Source organism: Anomalospiza imberbis, chromosome 1 (assembly GCF_031753505.1).
Source record: "Anomalospiza imberbis isolate Cuckoo-Finch-1a 21T00152 chromosome 1, ASM3175350v1, whole genome shotgun sequence".
Classification (NCBI taxonomy): domain Eukaryota; kingdom Metazoa; phylum Chordata; class Aves; order Passeriformes; family Viduidae; genus Anomalospiza; species Anomalospiza imberbis.
Window position 1 is genome coordinate 148151532 of NC_089681.1, and position 21793 is coordinate 148173324.

At 47.8% G+C, this 21793-nt stretch overlaps 2 long non-coding RNA genes across 2 annotated transcripts; one reads left to right on the plus strand and one right to left on the minus strand.

Annotated features, from left to right (window-relative positions):
- Window positions 1-6783: 6783 nt before the first annotated feature.
- On the minus strand, window positions 6784-7935 carry LOC137464309 (uncharacterized). Its single transcript, XR_010994177.1, has 2 exons — window positions 7735-7935; window positions 6784-7147 (listed from the first exon to the last, which is right to left on the minus strand). It is a non-coding gene; the product is annotated as an uncharacterized lncRNA (long non-coding RNA).
- Window positions 7936-16200: 8265 nt separating this feature from the next.
- On the plus strand, window positions 16201-17903 carry LOC137464328 (uncharacterized). The gene is made up of 3 exons (XR_010994192.1): window positions 16201-16329; window positions 17014-17132; window positions 17749-17903. It is a non-coding gene; the product is annotated as an uncharacterized lncRNA (long non-coding RNA).
- Window positions 17904-21793: the final 3890 nt, after the last annotated feature.

Sequence of the window (21793 nt, forward strand, 5' to 3'; positions counted from 1 at the left end):
ATACCATTGGTTTCTACAGGAACGGCTGTTATCTACCAGGATCAATAACCACCTTGTAGTAAAGCCTCAAGCTGCTGGCAGGGGCAACCACAATATTCCCTGCAATTGTTGCTCAGCTCTTATTTATGGGAGCATGGTCACAAAAACCAGCTTCAGGAACAAATTCAGAGCTGGCCTAACCTGACACAGAGTCTTTGGGAGAGGCACCCACTCCTGCTGAACCTGAACTCTCAGGAAGAAAATAAAGCACTTAGGAAAACACTTTATTTCCCACAAATAAACCCTGCTGACTTATGGGGGAATTGGGTGATCCTGAGTTGAGCACAAGTTTGGGATTCACTATTCAGTGACATCATTGCAACCTTGTGCTAAAAAAATCCCTTTTCATGTGACCCTTAGCCTTGGTCTTCATCCTGGGACTTACAGGGGCCTTAAAGAGATAAGGAATGGACACCTATAGCTGTAATGAAAGAAAGGAGGTGAAAATGCCACCTTGTCTTTGTGAGGAACACCTGGCACTGGGAAATGCAGCAAACAGGGCTCAGCTATCACCCTGTAACTCTTTACGCTGTGGGAATTGTATCCTTGAACCTGAGACAACAGGGTAAGAAGGAAGGGAGAGGGGCAAGGTTTGATGAAGCACTGCCTGGTTGGAGCCTCGTAAATCCAGCGAGGAAGCAGAGTGAGGGGATTGTCCCAGTCTGCTCTGTCCTTGTGAGACTCCACCTGCAGTGTTGTGTCCAGCTCTGGGGCCCTCAACACAAAAAGGAGCAGCTGGAACAGAGCCCAGAGGAGGCCACGGAGATGGTCCAGGGGCTGGAGCCCCTCTGCTCTGGAGCCAGGCTGGGAGAGCTGGGGGTGCTCACCTGGAGAAGAGACGGCTCCAGGGAGAGCTTAGAGCCCCTGCCAGGGCGTAAAGGAACTCCAGAAGAGCTGGAGAGGGACTGGGGACAAGGAGGAAAGACTGAAAGGGGCAGGTTTAAATTAGATATTAAAAATAAATTCTCTTTGAGGGTGGCAAGGCCCTGGCACAAGTTACCCAAAGAAGCTATGGCTGCCCCATCCCTGGAAGTTTTCAGGGCTGGAAAGGGCTTGGAGCAACCTAGAGGATTAAACCCCACATGGCAGGGGTTTTAGAACTGGATGATCATTAAGGTGGCTTAAAACCCAACCCATTCAGTGACTCCATGATTTAAGGTGTGCACAGGCAACCACAGCTCTTGGGGGGGTCAGTGTCACCTGCAGGGGGGACGCCAGTGCTCAGTGTCCTTCCAGGGAGCAGGGCCTGGTGGCTGAGCTCACAAGTGCAGTTCTGTGACCTGCAGAAAGCCTTCACCCAGGTTCCTCCTGGTCTATGAGCTGGTGACCCAACATTTTTTTCCCCTCTGAGCACTGGCCATAACCTCTGTTTGTTGGTGGCCAGGGCATTTCCCTACTCCCTGCCAGCCCTGCCTCTTGTTTTCAGGTTTCCTGCAGGCAGAGGAGGCTGGGAGCTTTCCCTCCCCCTCCTTTCCCTTCTCCCACAAAATCAGGCACAGAGACACGGGGATCTCACGAGCTCATCCCTCCCTTGCAGAGGAAGGAAGGGCCTTGTGCTGTCCTTGTGTCCTCTGGTGCTATTTTGCTTTATGCCTCTACTAAATCTGTCCCCAGGGCTCGGGGTGGCTGTAGCAGCCCTAGGGCTTGGCACAGGGGGTCTGTTTTAAGGTTGCCACAGCGACTGCCATGGCAGCATTTAAAAATGGCACAGGCTGTTATTTAATGCCAGCTGGGCAGGGATTGCAGGGAGGGTCAGTGACCCGAAGTGACCCATTACAGATTGTCCTTCACAGCAGGATTGTCCTGGGCACTGACTGGGAAGGGGGATTCACCCTGAACCCACGGGGAGCTGAGCATTTAGGCTGAGTTTTTGGGGAGTTTCCGTGAGAAGGACTAAAGTTTAGGCCAAGCAGCGCTGTGACCGAAACTGGTCTCGAAGAACAAAGTGTTTTATCTTACAGCAGAAAAACCTGCTTTAATTACACGTACGTAGGAAGAAGGGAAGGCAGAGCTGGTCATAAGAGACCTGCAGCAGCCCCAACAGAATTAGCTTAATTTCTCCTGTGCCCTTAATTATCTTAGAGGAGGAAGGGCTGGAGGGATATAAATGGTTGGGGAGGCAAGTGGGAAGGGAAGGTGGCTTGCAAGGCTCTCCAGACTTCCCCAGCTCCCTGGCTCCTGCAGCCATTCCCCAGGGATGGTGTTTTCACTGCCAGGGACCATCCTCCAGAACAAGGGATGCCTAAAGCAACCTGCAAGGTTACCTAGGGGTGCACCTGAGTTTGGTGTGCTCAGAGAGGGGGTTTGCACCTCTGCCAAAGCAATGGGAGCTGGTCAGCCATGGACATAATTCTGGTAGTAGCTCATCTAGAAAAGGGCAGGCACTGCCCAGTGACAAACTGAATGACAGTGGGCAGGCCCTGGCACAGGGTGTCCAGAGAAGCTGTGGCTGCCCCTGGATCCCTGGAAGTGTCCAAGGCCGGGTTGGACAGGGCTTGGAGCAACCTGGGATAGTGGAAGATGTCCCTGCCCACAGCAGGGGGTAGAACTGGATGATCTTAAGGTCCCTTCTGACCAAAACCATTCAATGATTCTATGAATAATAAACCATCAACACTTTAATAGCTTGGTGGGATTTGTCCATCTGCATTTGTCCATTTGCATCTTGCAAATTGTTCACTCTGAGGCTGTATCAACAAGCCCAGCCCCAGGCTGTGGCTGTGGGAAGAGGACAGAGAACAAAGCTGCCATGGCATGGGGAAGGAAGAGTTTTGCAGCTCTTTCCTCCTGAGTCAGCCTCACCATACACAGGGTGGTTGTGCTGCTGTCCCCTCTGCCCTCTCATGAGACTGCCCTGAGGTCCAGGGATGAGGAATCTAGCCCTGCTTTTCCACTTAATTTAATTCAATCCTACCTATCTGTTCTCTCTGTGGGACCACACCACACCCTCACTCAGCTTTTCCACAGTCCATTTGAGCTTTCCTGGGAGAGCCAAAAACACTGGGCTTTTCTGTAATGGCTTGAGGGCGAGGCTGTTTCTCCAGGCAGCAGGATGGGAGGCTCTGGGGGACACAAAGCTCTGTGTGTCCCTACCTTGGGGTTTTTTGTGACTCACCCAGGCAGGAGGAAAATGCCATCACACAAGTGACCTCTTCTAAGATCAGTCATCCTCCACTAAGCAGATGCTGGGGCAGTGAGCATGCTCATAAAGAAGTAGGAAATAAGGAAATGTGTGCCTGTAGAGGGAAATGTTCATTCAGTCAGGTGTAGTGTTAGTCATGGCCATGGTGTGAGCCTGGTCTGCATCTCTGGGACCTCCTGGGCAGACCCTGGGCATGACTCAGGGGCCAGCACAGACAGGGAACAGCCCCAGCACGGGGGATTGTGAGTATCCACTGGGCTGGGTGTAGGGAGAAGGGCCATGGTGCTGTTTATGGACACAGAGGTTAAAATAAAAAGGGCAGAGAATCGTCAGGCGTGATAAACAAGTCCTGCTGCCATCTCTCTGGAGAGTGTCTGTGTCTGTATCCTCCAACCCATTATTAATTAGTTACTAATAAACTCCTTCCCAGATGGAGGTGCCAGCTTTACCCTCCCAGTGAACCCACACCATTTATCTGAGTCATAAAATCTCAGAAGCACAGAATATTTTGGGTAGAAGGAACCTTAAAGCTCATCCAGTCCCACATCTGGCTGTGGGCAGGGACACCTTCCACTATCCCAGGCTGCTCCAAGCCCTGTCCAACCTGGCCTTGGACACTTCCAGGGATCCAGGGGCAGCCACAGCTGCTCTGGGCACCCTGTGCCAGGGCCTGTCACCATACAAGATTCCATGGGACAAGGAGTAGTGGCCTCCAAGTGAAGAAGTTTTTTGTTCTAAGGGTGGTGAAGGACTGGCACAGGTTCCTCAGAGAGGTGATGGATGCCCCATTCCTGTAAATATTTGAGGTCTGGTAGGATGGGGTTCTGAGCAACCTGGTCTCATTGGAAATGTTCCAGCTCATTGCAGGGGGGCAGGACTAGATGGCCTTTGAAGGTCCCTTCCAACCCAAACTATTCTACAACTCTGACTATGACTCTAGGATTCTATGGTTCTATGATTCTATGATTCCATGATTCCACAACTCTGTGACTCTCTGATTCTATGATTCTATGGCTCTGTGACTCTCTGATTCCATGACTCCAGACCCTGAGCCCCCCAGCCCCACAGGCTGCTCCCACCCCAATACTTCCTCTGCCCAGTGCCCCATGGGGTGGGAATGTTCATGAGGGGAGGGGACATCCCTACCCAGTCCTCAAGACAAGAAATTCAAGAGTTTTTTCTTCCAGACCACCCAGGAAATAAGTGGCAGTGCAAAATCAGGATTTGGGCTCCCAGCTCCATCTTCCAGCCCCAGGCTTACACCATGAAACAAAAAACAAAACAAAACAAAAAAAAACCAATCCAAAACCCCTAAAACCAAAAACCAAACCACACAATCTCCTGCTAAAAGATTTTAAGAGATTAAATTATGTTAAATTCTTAATCCTTCAGCCTTTTCTAAGGTGCATCTCCACTAAAAATCAGAAATGTATAGACCTTAACATCGAGCTGTAAGAAAAACAAATTAAAGTGATCATTTATTTTAACCCACAAAACTGCAAGAACAAGTAATTATCCTAAACCTACAGCATTCCTGGGAAGAGAGCTGTATATAAAATAGGCTCCTTATGACTTTTTGGTCCAGCTTTGTAAATTTCCTTTTGGAATTTCTGACACAGAAAGGAAAAGGAGTTTTTTAACTGTATCTGTGAGAAGAGAGTAGGACTTTCAATTTCCAGAATGGAAGCGTGAAAATAAAAACTTCTATGTGAGCTGATAAAGCTTTAACTTTGCATATCTATCTTAATTCTCTCTGTGAGAACATCCATAAAATCCTTACAGCTGGGAAAGGATGGGCCTTTAAATAAAGATGCTGAAAAAAATCCTTAGTGAAGGAGAGAGTACAGCCTCTTTAATCATTGAATTTTGTTTATTGCAACAGATTATGGATCTGAGAGGAAAAGAATTCAAAAAATAATTATGGCTTTAAGCTATAACAGGATAGCCATTATGAAAAACATAGAAGTTTGCTGTTTATAGGGGAAGTTGTCTTAAAATTGCTGTGCCCAGGTTTTCAGAGATGGGAATCCTATGAAATACGATGGAGCTCACTGCAGGAGCAGAGGCAAAGAGGGATTTGTGAAACATGAGGGGGCAGTTTGTTACAGTGTTTTTATGGAGACAGACTGTTTTAGGGCCTTAGCTGAGGCACCAGTCCAAGTCAACATCCCGCAAAAACCTAAATTCTCTGCTGGCACTCAAGGTGATGAGCCATGGAGTGGGAAGGCAACTTCTCCCCTTGTTTGCACCAGCATAAATCAGGACCAGCTCTGTTCATGTCCAGGGTCTTGAAGGCTTCCTCCAGAAGCAAAGGATCAGACCCAGCCATGGACTGTGGTGGTGCTTTCGGCTTTGTGGGAATTTTTTAAAATGTGTGCTTTATTGTACTGCAGCAGAACATCTTAGAAAAGGCCATGACTGAAAAGAATAATTTTAATAATGGGGGAAAAAATTATGAGTTTGAGTCAACAAAAAGACAGCCTGCATTGGGACTGTCAAGGCAAAATGACTATTCAGACTTATTCTTCACTCACACAACTGAAATAAAGGGGGAGTTGCTCAGGTGATAGTGAGACTAAATCATTGAAACCATCAGGCCCGAGATTTCATTCCTCACAGCCTCAAAACCCACTGTCTCCCACGGGCTAGATTGTGCTTGTATAAGGCTTTCCTTCTTGGCTTTTTGTGGTGATTTATGTTTCCTTGCAGTGTGTTATTTTGCCATAAGTTATACCTTTGTGCTGTAGCACATCCCCTGGTAAGCAACTAGACAAAGCAGGAACCTTTTGTTTTTTTGTCTGCAGTGACTGGAAGGAGGCTTTTCTCCATGTGTCCTAGAATTTATTGGGGGCTGGTAAAAGGAAAATTTCCAAGTCCTCATGCTCAGTGAGAAACAGGAACATCAACTCCTGGTCCAGGGAATAAGGAGTACAAAGAGGCCACTCTCTGGGTATTAGAGGAATCCACCCACTGTTCTCCAGAATGAAGCTTAGAAATAAAAAAGGAAATATTCTGTGTTTTTATTGACACATTACACCATGCTACTTCACACTTGATTGCTGCACTTGTTCATCACCAAGGTCTCCAAACCAGATCCTGATTCTTCAGCATCCAACAGCTGAGCTCACAATGCAAGGAGTAAAGGAGAGTTACAGAATCATGGAATGGTTTGGGTTGGAAGGGACCTTAAAGATCTCATTCCACTCCCCTGCCATGTATAGGGACACCTCCCACTATCCCAGGCTGCTGCAAGCCCCATCCAACCTGGCCTTAGACACTTCCAGGGATGGGGCAGCGACAGCTTCTCTGGGAACCTGTGCCAGGGCCTCCCCACCCTCATTGGGAAGAATTTATTCCCAATATCCAACCTAAATCTCCCCTCTTTCAGTTTAAAGTCATTAACCTTTGTCCTATCCCTACATGCCTTTGATTTGGGTTGAAGGAGATCTCGGGGGTCACCTTGCCCAAAGCCTGCTCAAAGCAGTGGACAGCTCTGAGGTTGCTTGAATGGCTCAGGGCCTCAGCACTGAAACTGCTCAGCCAGCTGACAAGGGTGTCTGCAATTCCCACAATTATTTTTTATTGTTTAAATCATCTGAGGATTAAGAAATAACTTATATTTTAATTAAGAATCAGTTTTGTTTCAGATTGCAGCATGATTTAATTTATTCAGAGCGTTCCTAGAGTTAATTGACACCAAGCCATCCACAATGGCACTTTCTGTCTTGGTGCATTTCCCAGTCTCCTCCACTCTGTGGTCTGTGCAGCCCAGATAGCATAGATACATGAAAGAAAGAGGAGATCAGTGGTGTCTTGAGGCTGCTTCTTGCACCCTGAAGTCACATTGACTTCAAAGGAATTGGATGGGCTGCTGCAAGCTGAGGTACTTCACAAAAGGATGCCTGGAGTCAGCAGAGAGTGAAGAACCTTCACAGATGATGGTTCATGGCCCATCTAGCTCTGATCCTGTGTCCACCAAGGGCTCAAGAGTCAAGGAACTGAGCAGAGGATCAAGAGCTTAGAGCAGAGTGTGACAGCAGGGAAAACATGCAGTGTTACTGCCTTGAGAAATAGGCCCTGGGCTCACTTTGTGGCTCTTGGACTTCCAGAAGTGCTGTCCCTGCATTTAACAGCCCTTCAGGAATTTCTGGCCCATGAGTTAGCTGAACATTGTTTTCAAAACCTGTAAATGTTTTGCACTCACTCCATGATCAAAATGTGCTCCCACCTCACAGAGGCAGCACGAGCTGCAGGGGAAAGGAGATTGGGGCATTTTATTGGATGTGGGAGCTGGGGTCACTGCAGGCTGCGGAGTTAAATCTGTCAGCACAGGGTGGCAAGCAGGTCATTCCCTTCCACTGGAAAACACTGAGCAGAAATTGCTGCAGAAATCAGTGAGGACAGAAACCAACACTGAGCAGCTCGGGAAGGCGAAGACCCAGGAGACAGCACAAACACTCAAGGGCTTAGATGGTGTGACCCCAGATTTATGCTGGCAGCAAGGAAATGCAGTGCTGAAGAGCTACAAAGATGGTCATGGAATCAGACTTCACTTTTCAGCAGGAGCTGGATGATTTCATTCTGTCCTCAGTAAACCAAGTTCCCATGCAATGTGAAGAGAGTGTCCTGGTGAGGCCCTGGCACAGGGTGCCCAGAGAAGCTGTGGCTGCCCCTGGATCCCTGGAAGTGTCCAAGGCCAGGCTGGACAGGGTTTGGAGCAGCCTGGGATAGTGGAAGGTGTTCCTGCCCATGGCAGGGGGGTGGAACAGAATGATCTTTAAGGTCCATTCCAACCCAGACCATTCTGTGACTGATAAAATGCCCTGAGTGCTTTCCCCTTTGCATGTTAGTTGCAGCAGGTTCAATTCAGGTTTAAGCTCCAGATTTGGCATCATGCATGGGGGGCCCATACACAAACAGAGATCTCTTGTTGCTGTGATACCCTGGAGTCTCTCTCCTGATCTCCAACCAAAACTCCAGGATGCTGGAGATGTTCTGCAGCCCTTGCACTGGGGGATATTGCCCCAGCCCTGGCAGGGACATTGCAGATCCCTGGTGGCATCTTGGCTGCACCACTCTGCATGAGCAGCAAAATCAAGCCCCCAAATCTGGGGAGAGGATTTGCAGAGGAGCAGCAGGGTTTGATCTCACCACTCTGGTGGCTGCTGGTTGCTTTGGATCCTCTGCCTAACCCAGCTGTGAGGCAGAAAGTGCATGTTCCGGGCTATTTGCATGGAGTGAACTCCTTTATTCACCACAACCTTGTGGAATGATCGCTGTCTGTGCAGCAGCCTGGGCACACCTGCTCCCTATGGGATGCTGCAGTGGCCCCAGCTGTGCACCTTCAACATCTGTCTCTCCATACATTTGTCTATCTCACCTTTTTTTATTTAATTTTGTATGACTTCACACATCAAGGCAGAGTGATGAGGTGATGCTGTGGTGAATCTAAGCACACTGGTATTAACCCAAATAATTTCTTAATTCTTTTATTAATATTTAATATTTTATATTAAATGCTATTAATTATTTAGACTTTTTATTAATTTTTAACCCCAAAGCAAATGGACAGGCCTTGGTGGGGATGAGGATCTCTTCCAGTGCTGGTATAATTTTATACGAGCTGTAAGTGCTTTGATGGCCTGATTTAAACCATTAATACCATTAAGTATTTGATTAAGAATGTGAATAATTAATTATATATGTTCATACAATAGTAGTCATGATAATACTATTGCTAATGAGCAATAATTAACGATGGGTTGTATTTGGAGAGGAAGTAACAGGACTGACACCACTGGGATCAGGAATGTGCTCTGGGAATGGTCACGGGCACTGTTCAGTCCTGGCTGTCCCTGAGCAGGGAACAGAGAAACCTTCCTGACACTGCATCCAGCCTTTCTTCACCTTCCTTACCTTGGCATCACCTTCAAGGACTGTGGACTTGGGAGGGGTCCTGGTTTGGGCAGAGCGGGTGTTGGGAGCAGGAGGTGGACCTGGAATATTCCAGGGTTCCTGCACCTTCTCCTGTTATGCAGCTGGGTCTGTCTCCCTTCTCCCCATCCCTCACCAAGCTCAAACACACATCTGTGCTCCCCACAGCAGAGCTGAGAGAAATGTAACAAGAAACACTTATCCACTGTTGTGCGCCTTGTGTCGGGCACTGCAACAACATATAAATAATAAAAAAAATAAAAAAAAAATATGCCAGCTCCCTCCCCAAGTACAGGAGTGGTGAGTCTTGCCAAGGACTGGTTGTCACCAGTCACTTATTGTCACTGTGTGTGTGTGCTAACACAAGCTGCTCCTCTCCAAGCTGAGGGCTATAAATAAGAATTAAATAATGGTAGCTGCAGTGGGGAAGATGATGGCAGTGTTATTGTGATAGATATCCATGCTGGACCCTTTGTGGGCTGTGGGATGAAATGTGAGCTTTCTACATAGTCAGGAACAGCCCAGAGAGCATTTGGAAAATTCCAGGGGAAAAACTGATTTGATTTTTGGCCTTCCTCAGGGAGGAAACTCACAGGACATATTTTCCTGGCTGTGGGAGTAGCCTGTGAGAGGGGTAACATGTTCTCCATACGTACGTCCCCGTCTCACTTTGCATCCTCAGGAATGCAAGGTTAGCAGGAAAATGCAGCTGGGAATCTGTAATGAAAAATTCTGCCGACTCTTCAAAGAGCATCTCTGATCTCTTTCACAGGCGTGCTCATCTTGCACAGAGATGCTGCTGACGTGAGGGGCTCCAGCTCTGAGAGCTGCAGGACCACACTCCAAATGGAGGAAAAGTGCTGGACCTGGGGCAAGAGGCTGCTGGGAGGAGAGAAATGTGGAGCTGTGGGGTGCCAGTGGGACAGGGCATTGCTGGGGTTGGTCATGGTATTTTGGGGTGTTGCACCTGAGTGACAGTCATGCCTGCCTCATCCATCTGTCCATCTGTCCATCCATCCATCTATCCATCCATCCATCCATCCCTCCATTCATCCATCCATCCATCCTCCATCCATCCATCCATCCATCCATCCATCCATCCATCCATCCCTCCATCCATCCATCCATCCATCCATCCATCCATCCCTCCATTCATCCATCCCTCCATCCATCCATCCATCCCTCCATTCATCCATCCCTCCATCCATCCATCCATCCATCATCCATCCCTCCATCCATCCCTCCATCCATCCATCCATCCATCCATCATCCATCCATCCCTCCATCATCCCTCCATCCATCCATCCATCCATCCATCCATCATCCATCCCTCCATCCATCCCTCCATCATCCATCCATCATCCCTCCATACATCCATCCATCATCCATCCATCCATCCATCCATCCATCCATCCATCCATCCATCATCCATCCCTCCATCATCCCTCCATCCATCCATCCATCCATCCACCCATCCCTCCATCATCCCTCCATCCATCCATCCATCCCTCCATCCATCCATCCATCCATCCATCCATCATCCATCCATCCATCCATCCATCCATCCATCCATCCCTCCATCATCCCTCCATCCATCCATCCATCCATCCATCCCTGCAGCCCCAGCACGGTGCAGAATCCCCTTCCCAGAGGCTCTCAATGACTTGTGCTGTGCTTTTTAACCTCTGCCATTTGTTCTCTTCAATTCCTCTGAAGTTTCCTCCCTCTTCCATTATCCAGTGGCCAAGGTCGCTGCTCAGAACAGTCAGGATGGAAGAGGAGAAGGCAGGAACTGGCAAGATAAAGAATTTCCAAGGACTCCTCCCTCCTGCTCCCTACTCAGAGCCTCTGTGTTAAATCAGCAGAGGATTTTTTTGCCCCTTCTCCTTTCCCCAGAGGCTGTCCCAGGACAGCTTTGCTCTGGGAATCAGAAACCTTCCTGTAACCACTCAGTCTCATGGACTCACCTGCAGCTCTTTTGCCCTCAGTTCTGCTCTGCCTGATCTTTCATGTTTACCCCTGAGATAAATGTGCAGACAGCAGCTGCATCCCATCCCAGCTCCCATTTCAGTAGACTAAGCAGGCTTGTGGAGCTCTTTTTGTGGGGCAGAAGGTTCATGGATCAAAGGCTTCGCTTTCACTTGCACCAGGCAATTTTCCCTAAGAGCAGATTTGTCTTGATATTATTAACATCACTCACGAGAGGGGAAAAATAATGGAATGTCCTTAGTCCTGGAGATGCCAACCCCATACACAGAAATGGTGGGGTTTTTTTCAAATTAATTGAAAAGGAAGATCCATCATGGCATCAAGGATTGTGGAAAAACATTTGTTTTTTTGTTTTTTTTTTCTTTGGCATGAGCAATCCCATTTGTGGACCAGTGCCAAGAGAGCTGCTGGAGGATGAGGGCTTTCAAAAGTTAATTGATTAGAGGAAAATCCCACCTCCTTAATAGTTATTTGGACTCATTTAATATTTTGCAGCTATTACATAGTTAGAAAGTAGCTGATAGAAAAGCCCCTGTATTACAGATGGAAAACTATTTCTCATTAAAAGATCAAAGTACCAGTTTCCATATTTGAGCACCTTTATCAATAAATCACATGCCAGGATAAGAAATTTCAGTGTCAGCTTTCTACTTCCAGACCAGCAAGACTGAACAACTACTCAAAAGCAGAGATTTTAATTTTAATTAGATTTTCAATTCTTTTTAGGTACAATAACAATATTGACAGTTAATATTCTGTTCAGCTCTGTCATTTAACCAACCTTTTCAAAGAGATAACCCCTGGCTCAGGATCAGCTGCGGATGGTCACCCTCAGGAGCATTTCCTCACTAAATAGGAGCTTATTTCACTGAGAAGTTACGCTCCTGTGGTGACAATCCATCATTGCTCACAGGACTGGTGTTGTCAGTAAAAACTTATTTACTGCTCCCCTGACCAAATAAAAGCTTTCCAAGTGGGCATGAATACACATGTCTCTAGAAAAAATGAGAGACTTCAGCTTCTGGGAACAGTTCAGCCAACCTTCCAAAAGTCTGAAAACACTCTTCACCGGCTTGTGCTGCTGCACAAAATAAATCCAGCCCAGAGAACCCCTGATCTGCCAACAGCACCCACAAAGTGCCAGCACAGTTGGACTCAATGATCTCAGAGGTATTTTCCAACCTTAATGATACTGGGATTCTAAGAAACTCAGTGAAAACTATGCAAGGGTGACCTTCCCTGGAAGGAAAAAATGAGGAGATTTCTTGATCTCCAAGGTTTGTGGAGGGAGAGCTTTTTGAGCTCAGCTCTGGGTCAAGCCTGGGTAAGATGCTGCAAAGAGACAATTCCATTTCTCATGATTTTGTCTGGAGTCTCAGGCTGCCATGCTCGTGGTGGGAAATCCAGAACAGGCCCTGGGAATTTCACTTTTGACTTTCAAGAAGGTGTCATTTTTTTCCTTTATGTTTTTACAAAACTCCAGTAACAAGTCTATGAGGGTGTGAGAATCACAAGTTTCCATTTTCAGCTGAAGGGCTCTAAATGTGACTTTTAGCCATGCAAGCACAGATGAAACTAAGAAGAAGTCACAATTACTAATTTAATATCTCAGACTGAAGACTGGCCCTTGAATTTTGTCTGCTCGAGGGCAGCAAAGCTGCTGAGGGGAGTTAATTTTTATCCTCCCTGTGGAGTGTTCTGATGGTCAGGAGATGTGAGGTGGTTCACCAGCCACCTATCTGCATGTCTGTGACATAAATGCTTGTACTGAGAGAGGGTCACAACCCATCCCTGGCTTTCTGGTGCCATTTGAGGTGGCCCAGGATGTCTCACCTGACCTCCACCAGGCCAGAATGGCACATATCTTCTGCAAGTCCTAGGCCAGGCTTGTCAGCCCCCTGTCCTGAGTGCTCTGGAGCTTTTCAGTACCACTGGCTGCTTATGTTAAGGACTGAATTATTCTTCCATGTCAGGGTCAGCCTGCTCAGCCTGCAGCTGACAGGGACAATCCCCTGTCCTGTGGCTTGCTATACCCACCCAGCCTCTCAGGACTGAGCATGAACAAAGAAGCACTTAACTAACTGGTGCTGAGGAATCTCTGGATCTTGCCCCTTTGGTTACTAATTCACTGTGTGTGAGCAGTGAGGGACATCCCTGGCTTTCCTTGAGGGTCAGATGTGAGAAGGGAAATGACGAGCTCAGCACTGGCCTTGGCGGGGCTCTGTGAGCCAAATGGCAATGGTCTCCCATGGACTGGGGACATTTCATCCCACGTGCTGCCATCTCACACATCAAGAGCTGCATCCTCACCCTCCTGTGCTCTCCAGGGGGAATCTGGGGAGTCCTCACTACCTTTACAGCCTCAGCAAGGAGGGCAGCTTGAGGGGGACGGAGCACCAGGCATCCAGGGCAGTGCTGGAAAGCAGGTGGGGCTGAGCAGAGACAAATGAGCTCCAGCTTACCCAAACCAGTGGATCTGCAGCAGGAGTGGCTGATACAGCTGCTGTCCTCCCCAGCTTGGAGAGGGCAAAGCCCCTCTCACCACTCAGGCCATGAGAGAGATGTGAGGAGATGAAAAAAGGGAGCTAAACCCTCCATCCTTTGCAAGATCTGATCATCCTTTTCAGTTGCCCGACAGCTGTGAAACCTTCTCTTCCCTTCCCCATCACATTGTCCCGCTCATAATTACTTCATCAAATCAACTTCTTCTCCTCTCCTTTTCCTCCTGCAAGTTTCAAACTGCCCAACCCCACTCTGTGACAAATCTGCCTGAAACCACAGCTGCTCCTGCACCCCTCGAGCCCGGCTTGCCCGTTTTTATTGAGTGCTTCCTGTCCGACACATACATGTATACACAAATGTATATTTTTATGAGCCTCTATTTTCCTCACAGCACTATTTTCTTTCCACTGTCTTGGTTTTGCTCCCTCTCTGGCCTCGTAGGGCCATTTGTCACTCTTTGAATTTTTTTTTTTTTCTTTTATCAAGATGTTTTCTCCTGGAATGCCTCCCGCCAACGCAAGCTGCCTGGCCCATTAACTTCCAGAGTTCAGCTGACAGCCTGGACTCCAAGGCCCATTGCCTTGTGATACTGAGTGCTTCTGAGATGCAGGAATTAGCTGGTAAAATGACCCAGTCACATGCACAGTAGGAAGAAGAAATACAGTTTCAGGGTACAATAAGATAATAAATTTTGCAGCTGTGCTTAAATCCTTTTTTTTTTTCCTCTCTCCCTCTTGCTTTTCACTCCTTCCTCTTGTGTGATAATCTGATAAATGGTTGTGGAAGTTTGACTGTTTCTTAGCTGGAGGTTTATTGAAGCATTTGCTGCTGCAGAAAAATTGTGTTAAATTTCTCACAAACACGCCAAAGCCTCCAATCCATTGTCATTCATGGAGATCGATCAGGCTTGTGCCCACACTATTGACAAGCAGAAAGACCTCTGAAATCTTTGTTTAAGCACTCAACTGGTGCCATGAATTATCTGTATTTAAATTAGCAAGCCTGCATTTGAGGATTCATTATGCTTCCCTGCTAATTGGGTCTTGCTAATGATCATTAAACCCACGTCCCCACCATCTTGTTAGCTGACAATTTAAAGGGATCGTAAAAGGCAGCCAGCAGGGAGGCTGCACAGTTCCAGAGGTTGTTAATGGCTCTGGAGCTGGTTCAGCTCTGAGCCCGTGGTTTGATGCCAGCTCAACGTGTGTGTGTGTGTGACAAAAATAATTGCTGTGGCAGACACCACTGAAGGAGAGGGGACACGAGGTGATGGCTCCTCAGTCCTGAGGAGCAGAGGAATGCTGCTGTGGATGCTCCAAGGTCTTCGTGTGTGGTTTTACACACTGACAAAACTGCAGGCTTCCTGGACTGAGGAGGTTCAGGCTAAGAGGCCTTGGTTAAGGGGATCTTTATTATTGTCCACCACAAAATTAATTATTTATCTCCTCTGTCTTGCCCCCAGGGTAGGGGACATTGCTGTTAAAGTGCACAGTGGAGGCATGTGGGGGTTTGAAGGCCCAAACCTCACAGAGAGCCCAGATGGGAGCTCGGATGGTGATAGATGACCCTGTCTCCTCTGGGGAAGCATTTCCCTACAGCTAATGCAGCTGATCCAACCTTCCATGGGCCATCCTCCACTTCTGTGGGCCACCACGCCCTGCTCAGCCTCTTCCCAAGATGAAATTCTGCCTCTGTGCTTCCTTAGCAGGGCTGAGGGCTGTGACATGCACTCACCTTTGTAAGGGGAGAAAACAGGCTGGGTTTGAACAGGAGCAGTTTGAATTTTGAGCGGTGGGAGCTCCGCGTTCATGCAACCATCGGGGTCTGACTGGGATTATGGATTATCTCCTTCAGCACCTGGGTACCCACAGACTTGGGGCACTGCTGCAGCCTGCCAAGCCTCCTCCAGGTGGTCAGCCCTGACAGCTGATGCCATGAGAGCTCCAAGGGGGGAGGAAAGCAAACCACTTAGGTAGTTAAACCTCCCTCCACCCAGATGATTTAGTGATAATTACATATTGAAAAGCAAAACGAGCGGCTGTTTGCATAGCAACTGCAATATAACTGCAGTGTAATTACAGTTCTGCCTCAGAGGGATTGCTGGCCCTTTAGAAAGCTCCTGTCCCTCTGCTCCAATGTGCATTCCTACATGGGGAAGCAGGGGAAGGTGGCAGCAGTGGATGGATGGACAAACACACCTCAGGGTGTGAGATTCCAGAAATTTCTGGGGCTTTCATAAATACCTGAGCTGTACAAGGAGCGGTGCTGGAAGGACCCAGGAACACACTGCTGGAGCACAAGTCCTGGGTTGTGGAAGGTCCCCCAGGAGAGGGTTGGAAAAAGGAGTAGATGAAGGTGCCCTGGTGTAGGTCAGACCACACACCAGCTGCTCCAGCCAGTGTTAAGGGGCAGACAGCCCACATTTAGGACAGAAAGGCTCAGAAACTGTGTGTGTGGGTATGTGTGGTTTCTCTTTTTTGTTTGAGATTCCACGTGCTGGAAGGCCAAAGAACCAGAGCAGGAATGTCATAGAACCATAGAATGTTTTGGGTTGGAAGGGACCTTTAAAGGCCATCTAGTCCAGTCTCTGGACCAGTCCATCTAGTCGAGTCCAGGCCATTCTCTGGTCTGGTTGAAGGACATCTTCAGAGAATATACATGAGGAGAGGACTGAAAACCCATCCCAGGTGGGCCAAGGCACACTTCAGATTCCCTAGGAATAGGTACAGGATAGGAACACTTCAGATTCCTTAGGAATAGGTACTTGAGCCTGAAATAACAATGGTACCCACTGAGCAAAACCCACAGACCAGGCTGAGGTGGAGCTGTAATTATTAATCCCCACAGAGATTTCTGTGGATGAGTTTAGTTCCATATCCTGTTTAGAGCCAAATAACCATGTATGGATTCTCCCAAAAAGTAATGCATCTTTCTCTCTTTCTGCCAAATGAGTGACAAGTCAACCTGAAAGAGTCCCACATATTCCTAAACTTTTCTTGGGGTCTCAACACAGAATAAAGTGCCAAGGCATTTAAGCAGCAGCCTCCCCTTGACCTAAAGAGGGTCCCAAAAGCTTGAATATACTCCTCTGTCAATCCTGAGCTGAATTTTTACCAACTTGGGGAATTCACAACTGGTATTAGGTGAAAAATCTCAAGAGGTTTTAGGTGTCACAGCTTTAATAAAGCAAAAACGAGAAGCCCTGTGGGCTTGCAGGCACCTTGTGCCCTTTCAGACCTCTCAGGGGACCAGAGATGTCCCCACAGAGGGTCTGGGGAGGAGCCACATGGGAAACTGGTGCACAAGGGGGACATCTGCAAGCACAGTATATTTGGGGACAGTTGGTTGAGGCCCTCGATTGTGCAGACTCTGTAGTCCTGGCTGTAATTTATCCCAACCCAACACAGATGTTGAAAATAGGGCAGATGAATCATGCCCTAAAAGTGTCTGTTTCTGCTGACTACAAAGGGAGCCCGGGGTGACCGGCTCTGCTGGAAACGGCTGCGTTGTGGATACATGAGGTCAGGTGAGAGAAATCCCACGTCTCCCACTGCTCCATCTCTGTTTCTTACCTGCAACAGTCACTTCTCAAGATAAAAGGCTATCCCAGGCTCCAGGGCTACCCAATCCTGCACTGAGCTGCTTAAATAAATGACAGTGGTCAGCTGAACAGGAATTCCTGCAGTCTTGTTTGCAAAGTCAATTTTGAAGCAAGGCTGTTTTACTTTAGTGCAGTGGACAAGAATTCAGCAGAAATCTCAGAGCTGAATGAGAGGTTTTTAGTGCAGCCAACCAGAAGATGAGTGATGCAATTGCCCCACTCTTCACAGTCTTTCTTACTCAGATTAAATTCAAACTATTGTATTCCACCCCAACAGTCTGCACTTCCCACAAGTTCTTGTGCTGACTTACTCATATTTCCCTCATGAGAATTATTGTGGGGATAATGGGAGGAATTTGGGTTCTTCTCTCTCCTCCACCCCAAACAATCCAGTCCTGTGCCTTCACAGGAACAAGCAACTCATCTGAAGGCCTTCCATCAAACCGAGCCCTGAGCAAAGGGTTGATAAAATTTAAATGTCGTCAAATTAAACCCCAGGTAGACTAGTGATAGAAATAATATGTTTAAATGTCATTATTAGGTTTCATTGTTACCAGCCTGCTAAGAGCTGCAGCATCTCTCACACTGGAATTTGCAAACTGAAGGAGACATCAATGAATCGGTTTCCTACCTCTTCTACGAGAGCATGTGGCTCAGCGTTTGTGTTGAAACCAATTAAATTTGTGGTGGAGAGCAGACTGAGTTTCGTTGGGTTTTTGGTTGGTTTGGGCTTTTTTTCCTCCTGTAGAAGGGAGGGGTTTGAAGAAGTAAAGAGGAAAAGCAGCAGCCAAGGCTGGTTTGACCACGCAGGCCTGACGGCAGCGCGGGCTGTGATGGACAGACTTGTGCAGTAGGAAAGGGAGCAGAGCCATGGCTGAGCATCTGTCAGATGATAACTCGCAGTCATTTGCAATCTGTGCTGGAGGGAGACCAAGGGCCTGAGCCAACACTTCCAGTTATCCAGGCCTTGTCTCTGGGCCTTAACTCCATCTTCTTTACATCCCATAGAATGAGGCTCTCCTGCTGCTCTACTGTAGCACAGCAGTGACATCCAGGGGCCATTTCACTTGCTGTGGAGATTAGCCTGCTGATATGCAAGAGCATACGTACCTCAGCCAAAAACCCACTGAAGGCTCTTGGAAAGATCCCCATCAACGTCAACAACTTTTGATCCATCTGTTTTCCTCCATGGTTTTTAGCAGTTAGCAAAAGAAGGGCTCTTGTGCTCCATTACCTTTGTTGCTACCTTTTTGGCTGAGTAATCTAAGAAAAATCTCCCTGTGCCAGCCTTCTGTTCAACACACAAAGTGACTTTGTGTGCTGTGATTCACCCAGTCCCCCAGATCTCCCCAAAACCATGACCTCTAGCAATAACAGGAGGTCCACCCACATCTCTGGGTCCATAATGGCATAACCTCAAGCTTTTGCACCAAAACCCAGCCATTCTACTCCTCCAAAGTTGGGGCCAGCCAATTACTGAGCCAAAGGCCACCTTGATGAGCGAGCAGTTGGCATGAAAATCCTGCCAAGCTTTAGCTGTGTTGGATGCAAGGAGGTCATCTGGACCTCATGGGGGAAACCTGACCTCTGCACAGCTGGTTCAAATCTCTCACTTGGATTTAATCTGAATTTCCCAGATTCCATCTCATTACAACTTTCCTTGATGCCATTTCCAGGGCTTATACCTGTGCAGATGTTGATAACCTGCAGTAAAGTCACTTCATTTTTCCCCTGGATATGTTTTTCTCACTCTAAAATAGGTTTCCAATGCTTAAAATCACTCTGGCAGGAATCTTTGCTGTTTCCTTAAGATCTTTTTTTGGACATGGGAACATCAGGACTAGACATAACTTTTCAGAAATGGTCTCACTAATGCTGTTTACAGAGATAATATCAGTTCAGCACTCCCACTTCATATTTGCCGTCTGCACAGCCAAGGATTACTCCAACCTTCTTGGCTAAGGCATTGCTGGGAGTTCAAACACCAGCAATCGTCTACCAGGACCATTCCAGTTGGTTCTGAGTCACTGATTTCTAGGATGTATCCCCCCCTACACACATCCTCTAAGGTGTGACCCCCCATCACTTGCTCCAAAACATTTGTCTTTTCCTGTGGCCACACCAAAATGAATTTTCAGTGGTTCCCACTTCAGCCAGAAGCACCTGCCTGCGCAACCAGGCTGTGCCCATGCCTACTTGCCACCAATCTTGTTTTCATCTTCCCTGCTCATTTTACCTGCTTTGTGTTTGGGTTTTTCTTTTGCAAGTAAGGGGCGGCTGCTCTGTGGTGGTTATGGGATCATTCTCCAGCTATTTGCTCCTTGCATTTTTCTTCCTCCCACTTTTCTCTCAGCTTTCACTTCCCCTCCCATGCTTTTACTCCTTTTTGCTAACATCAATTGGATCTGGTTTTGTTTTCTGAAGGTGGCTTGTTTGGCTCAAATCACTGGGCACGATGGCAGATGTTTGGGTTCGAGGGGAGGTGTAATGAAAGAGGATCACACTGAGAACATGTCCTGCATGTCTCTGCTCTGCCTAGACCAGATGTGCACCATGTGGCCCAACACAACAGTCATCAAGCACTGAAATTGAGAACATGAAAATATTCCTCAGAAAAGAAGTGCATAAAGCTACCAGAGGCAGCTCACCAAAAATCTCTTATTCTCAGCAAAATGAGAGGTTTCCCATGGCCCAGTAGCTGTTTTGATAACCCTTTCACTGGTCTAGCAGAATACTAATAAATAGGTAGCAAAAGAAATATTTTTCTACAGGCTTAACTACAGCAAGGCAAGCATTTTCTTAATTTTCATTTTTCTCCCTCTTTTTTGGGGCTTGGCTGGAGAGGTGGGCTAAATGCTTACAATAAGGAACAAGTGGATATTTTGCATTTATACATTCAATTCCTGGTTGGGGTGTACTGGGCAGTGAGAGAAGGAACTGGGTGGAGGGAAGGAATTAAATTATCTCTGTAAATAATAGGTGTTACGTAGCCAGCCTGAATGGAAACAGGTAACAAGAAACCTCTCACTGGAGCCATGTTAATGCACAAGCAGAAGCTGGGTTTTAGAGTTTTCTTATGCAAAAAGCTGTTTGCACTCCTCAGTTTCAGCCACAGAGACTGCTGCCTCTGTAGAGGATGCAATTATGGAAGTAATAGAATGGTTTGGGTTGGAAGAGACCTTAAAGACCATCCAATTTCAACACCTCTTCCATGGGCAGGGACACCTTCCACTATCCCAGGTTGCTCCAACTTGGCCTTGAACACTTCCAGTGATGGGGCAGCCACAGCTTCTCTGGGAACCTGTGCCAGGGCCTCATTGCTCTCTTAGCAAAGAATTTCTTCTTAATATCTAATCTAAATCTACTTTCTTCCAGCTTAAGGTTATTCCCCCTTCTCCAAAGTCCTCCTCCAGCTCTCTTGTAGCCCCCTTAAGCACTGGAAGGGGCTCTAAGGTCTCCCAGGAGCATTCTCTTCTCCAGGCTGAACAACTCCAGCTCTCTCAGCCTGGCTAGGGTAGAATTCCATCATCTTTTAATGGTTGTAAAGCCCTCGCTGCCTGTGCACGTGGCTCTGCTCCCCACCCTGCAGTCGCAGAGCTGAGGCAGGGCAGGTTCAGCCCCAGGTCCTGCAGACAGCCCATGGCAGAGGAGATAGGTACTCAGAAGTTGGTGCTGCCACTGTTGCCCCTTCCTCCCTCCCTCCCTGCCTGACCCTGCAGCAGTGCATGGCAGGAACTCGCTGTCCCTGGGGTGAGATCCCAGGGCTCCTGAGGATCATCTCCTGATTGGAGACTGAACCGAACATTTCAGAAGGGCTATTCTTCCATTCAAAAGCATATCTTCTTTAGATCTCTTATGGAGAGCATAAAAAGCCTTTCAAAATAGCCAGCATGATTATTCATGACTACTCATTTGCAGCAGCGCTTGTTTTCCATGGCAGCACCGATGAGCTCACCTGAATAAAGATTTTTGGGGGAGAATGGATGGCTGGAGGTTTTGCACGAGCCAAGATGTGGGCTGGCACGGTCCCTCTGTGCTGGGCAAAGACCAGAGCCCTCATTCCCATTCCCATCCCCATCCTGGTGCTGCTCCAGCTGCTGCTGTGCCTTCACACAGCTGTGCTGTGCCTCTGGCACTGGGAACCCATCTCTGCTTGCTCTCTTTAGCAGTATCCAGTGGAGGAAGGGCTGGGGGCACGCTGGGTTTTCCAGGGAAGCTCTTGACGGATGGGCACACCTGATGGAGGGTGAGGATTCCTGCCAGAAGAACCCGCAGCGATGTTCCCAGGGCTGTGCAAGGAGGATGTGGCAGCGCAGGGGAGGGAGCCCAGATCACCAGTAAAACCCAGCCTAGCTCAGGATGATTTCCTAGCAGGCAGAATATCCCTTCCCCTCCTGCTCACCCCTGGCCTCCATGTACTCCGACCAGCAGGCTGCCGGGGCTGGAATTTCCTGACTCCTGAGACCTCGGCTGTGCTGCAACACCCACTGGAGTCTCCTTCGCTTCCCTCCCAGTTTTGTTTTTGTTTGTCTGTGGTTTTGCACAGGGGGAAAACAAAACAAAAAAAAAAAAAAAAAAAAAAAAAA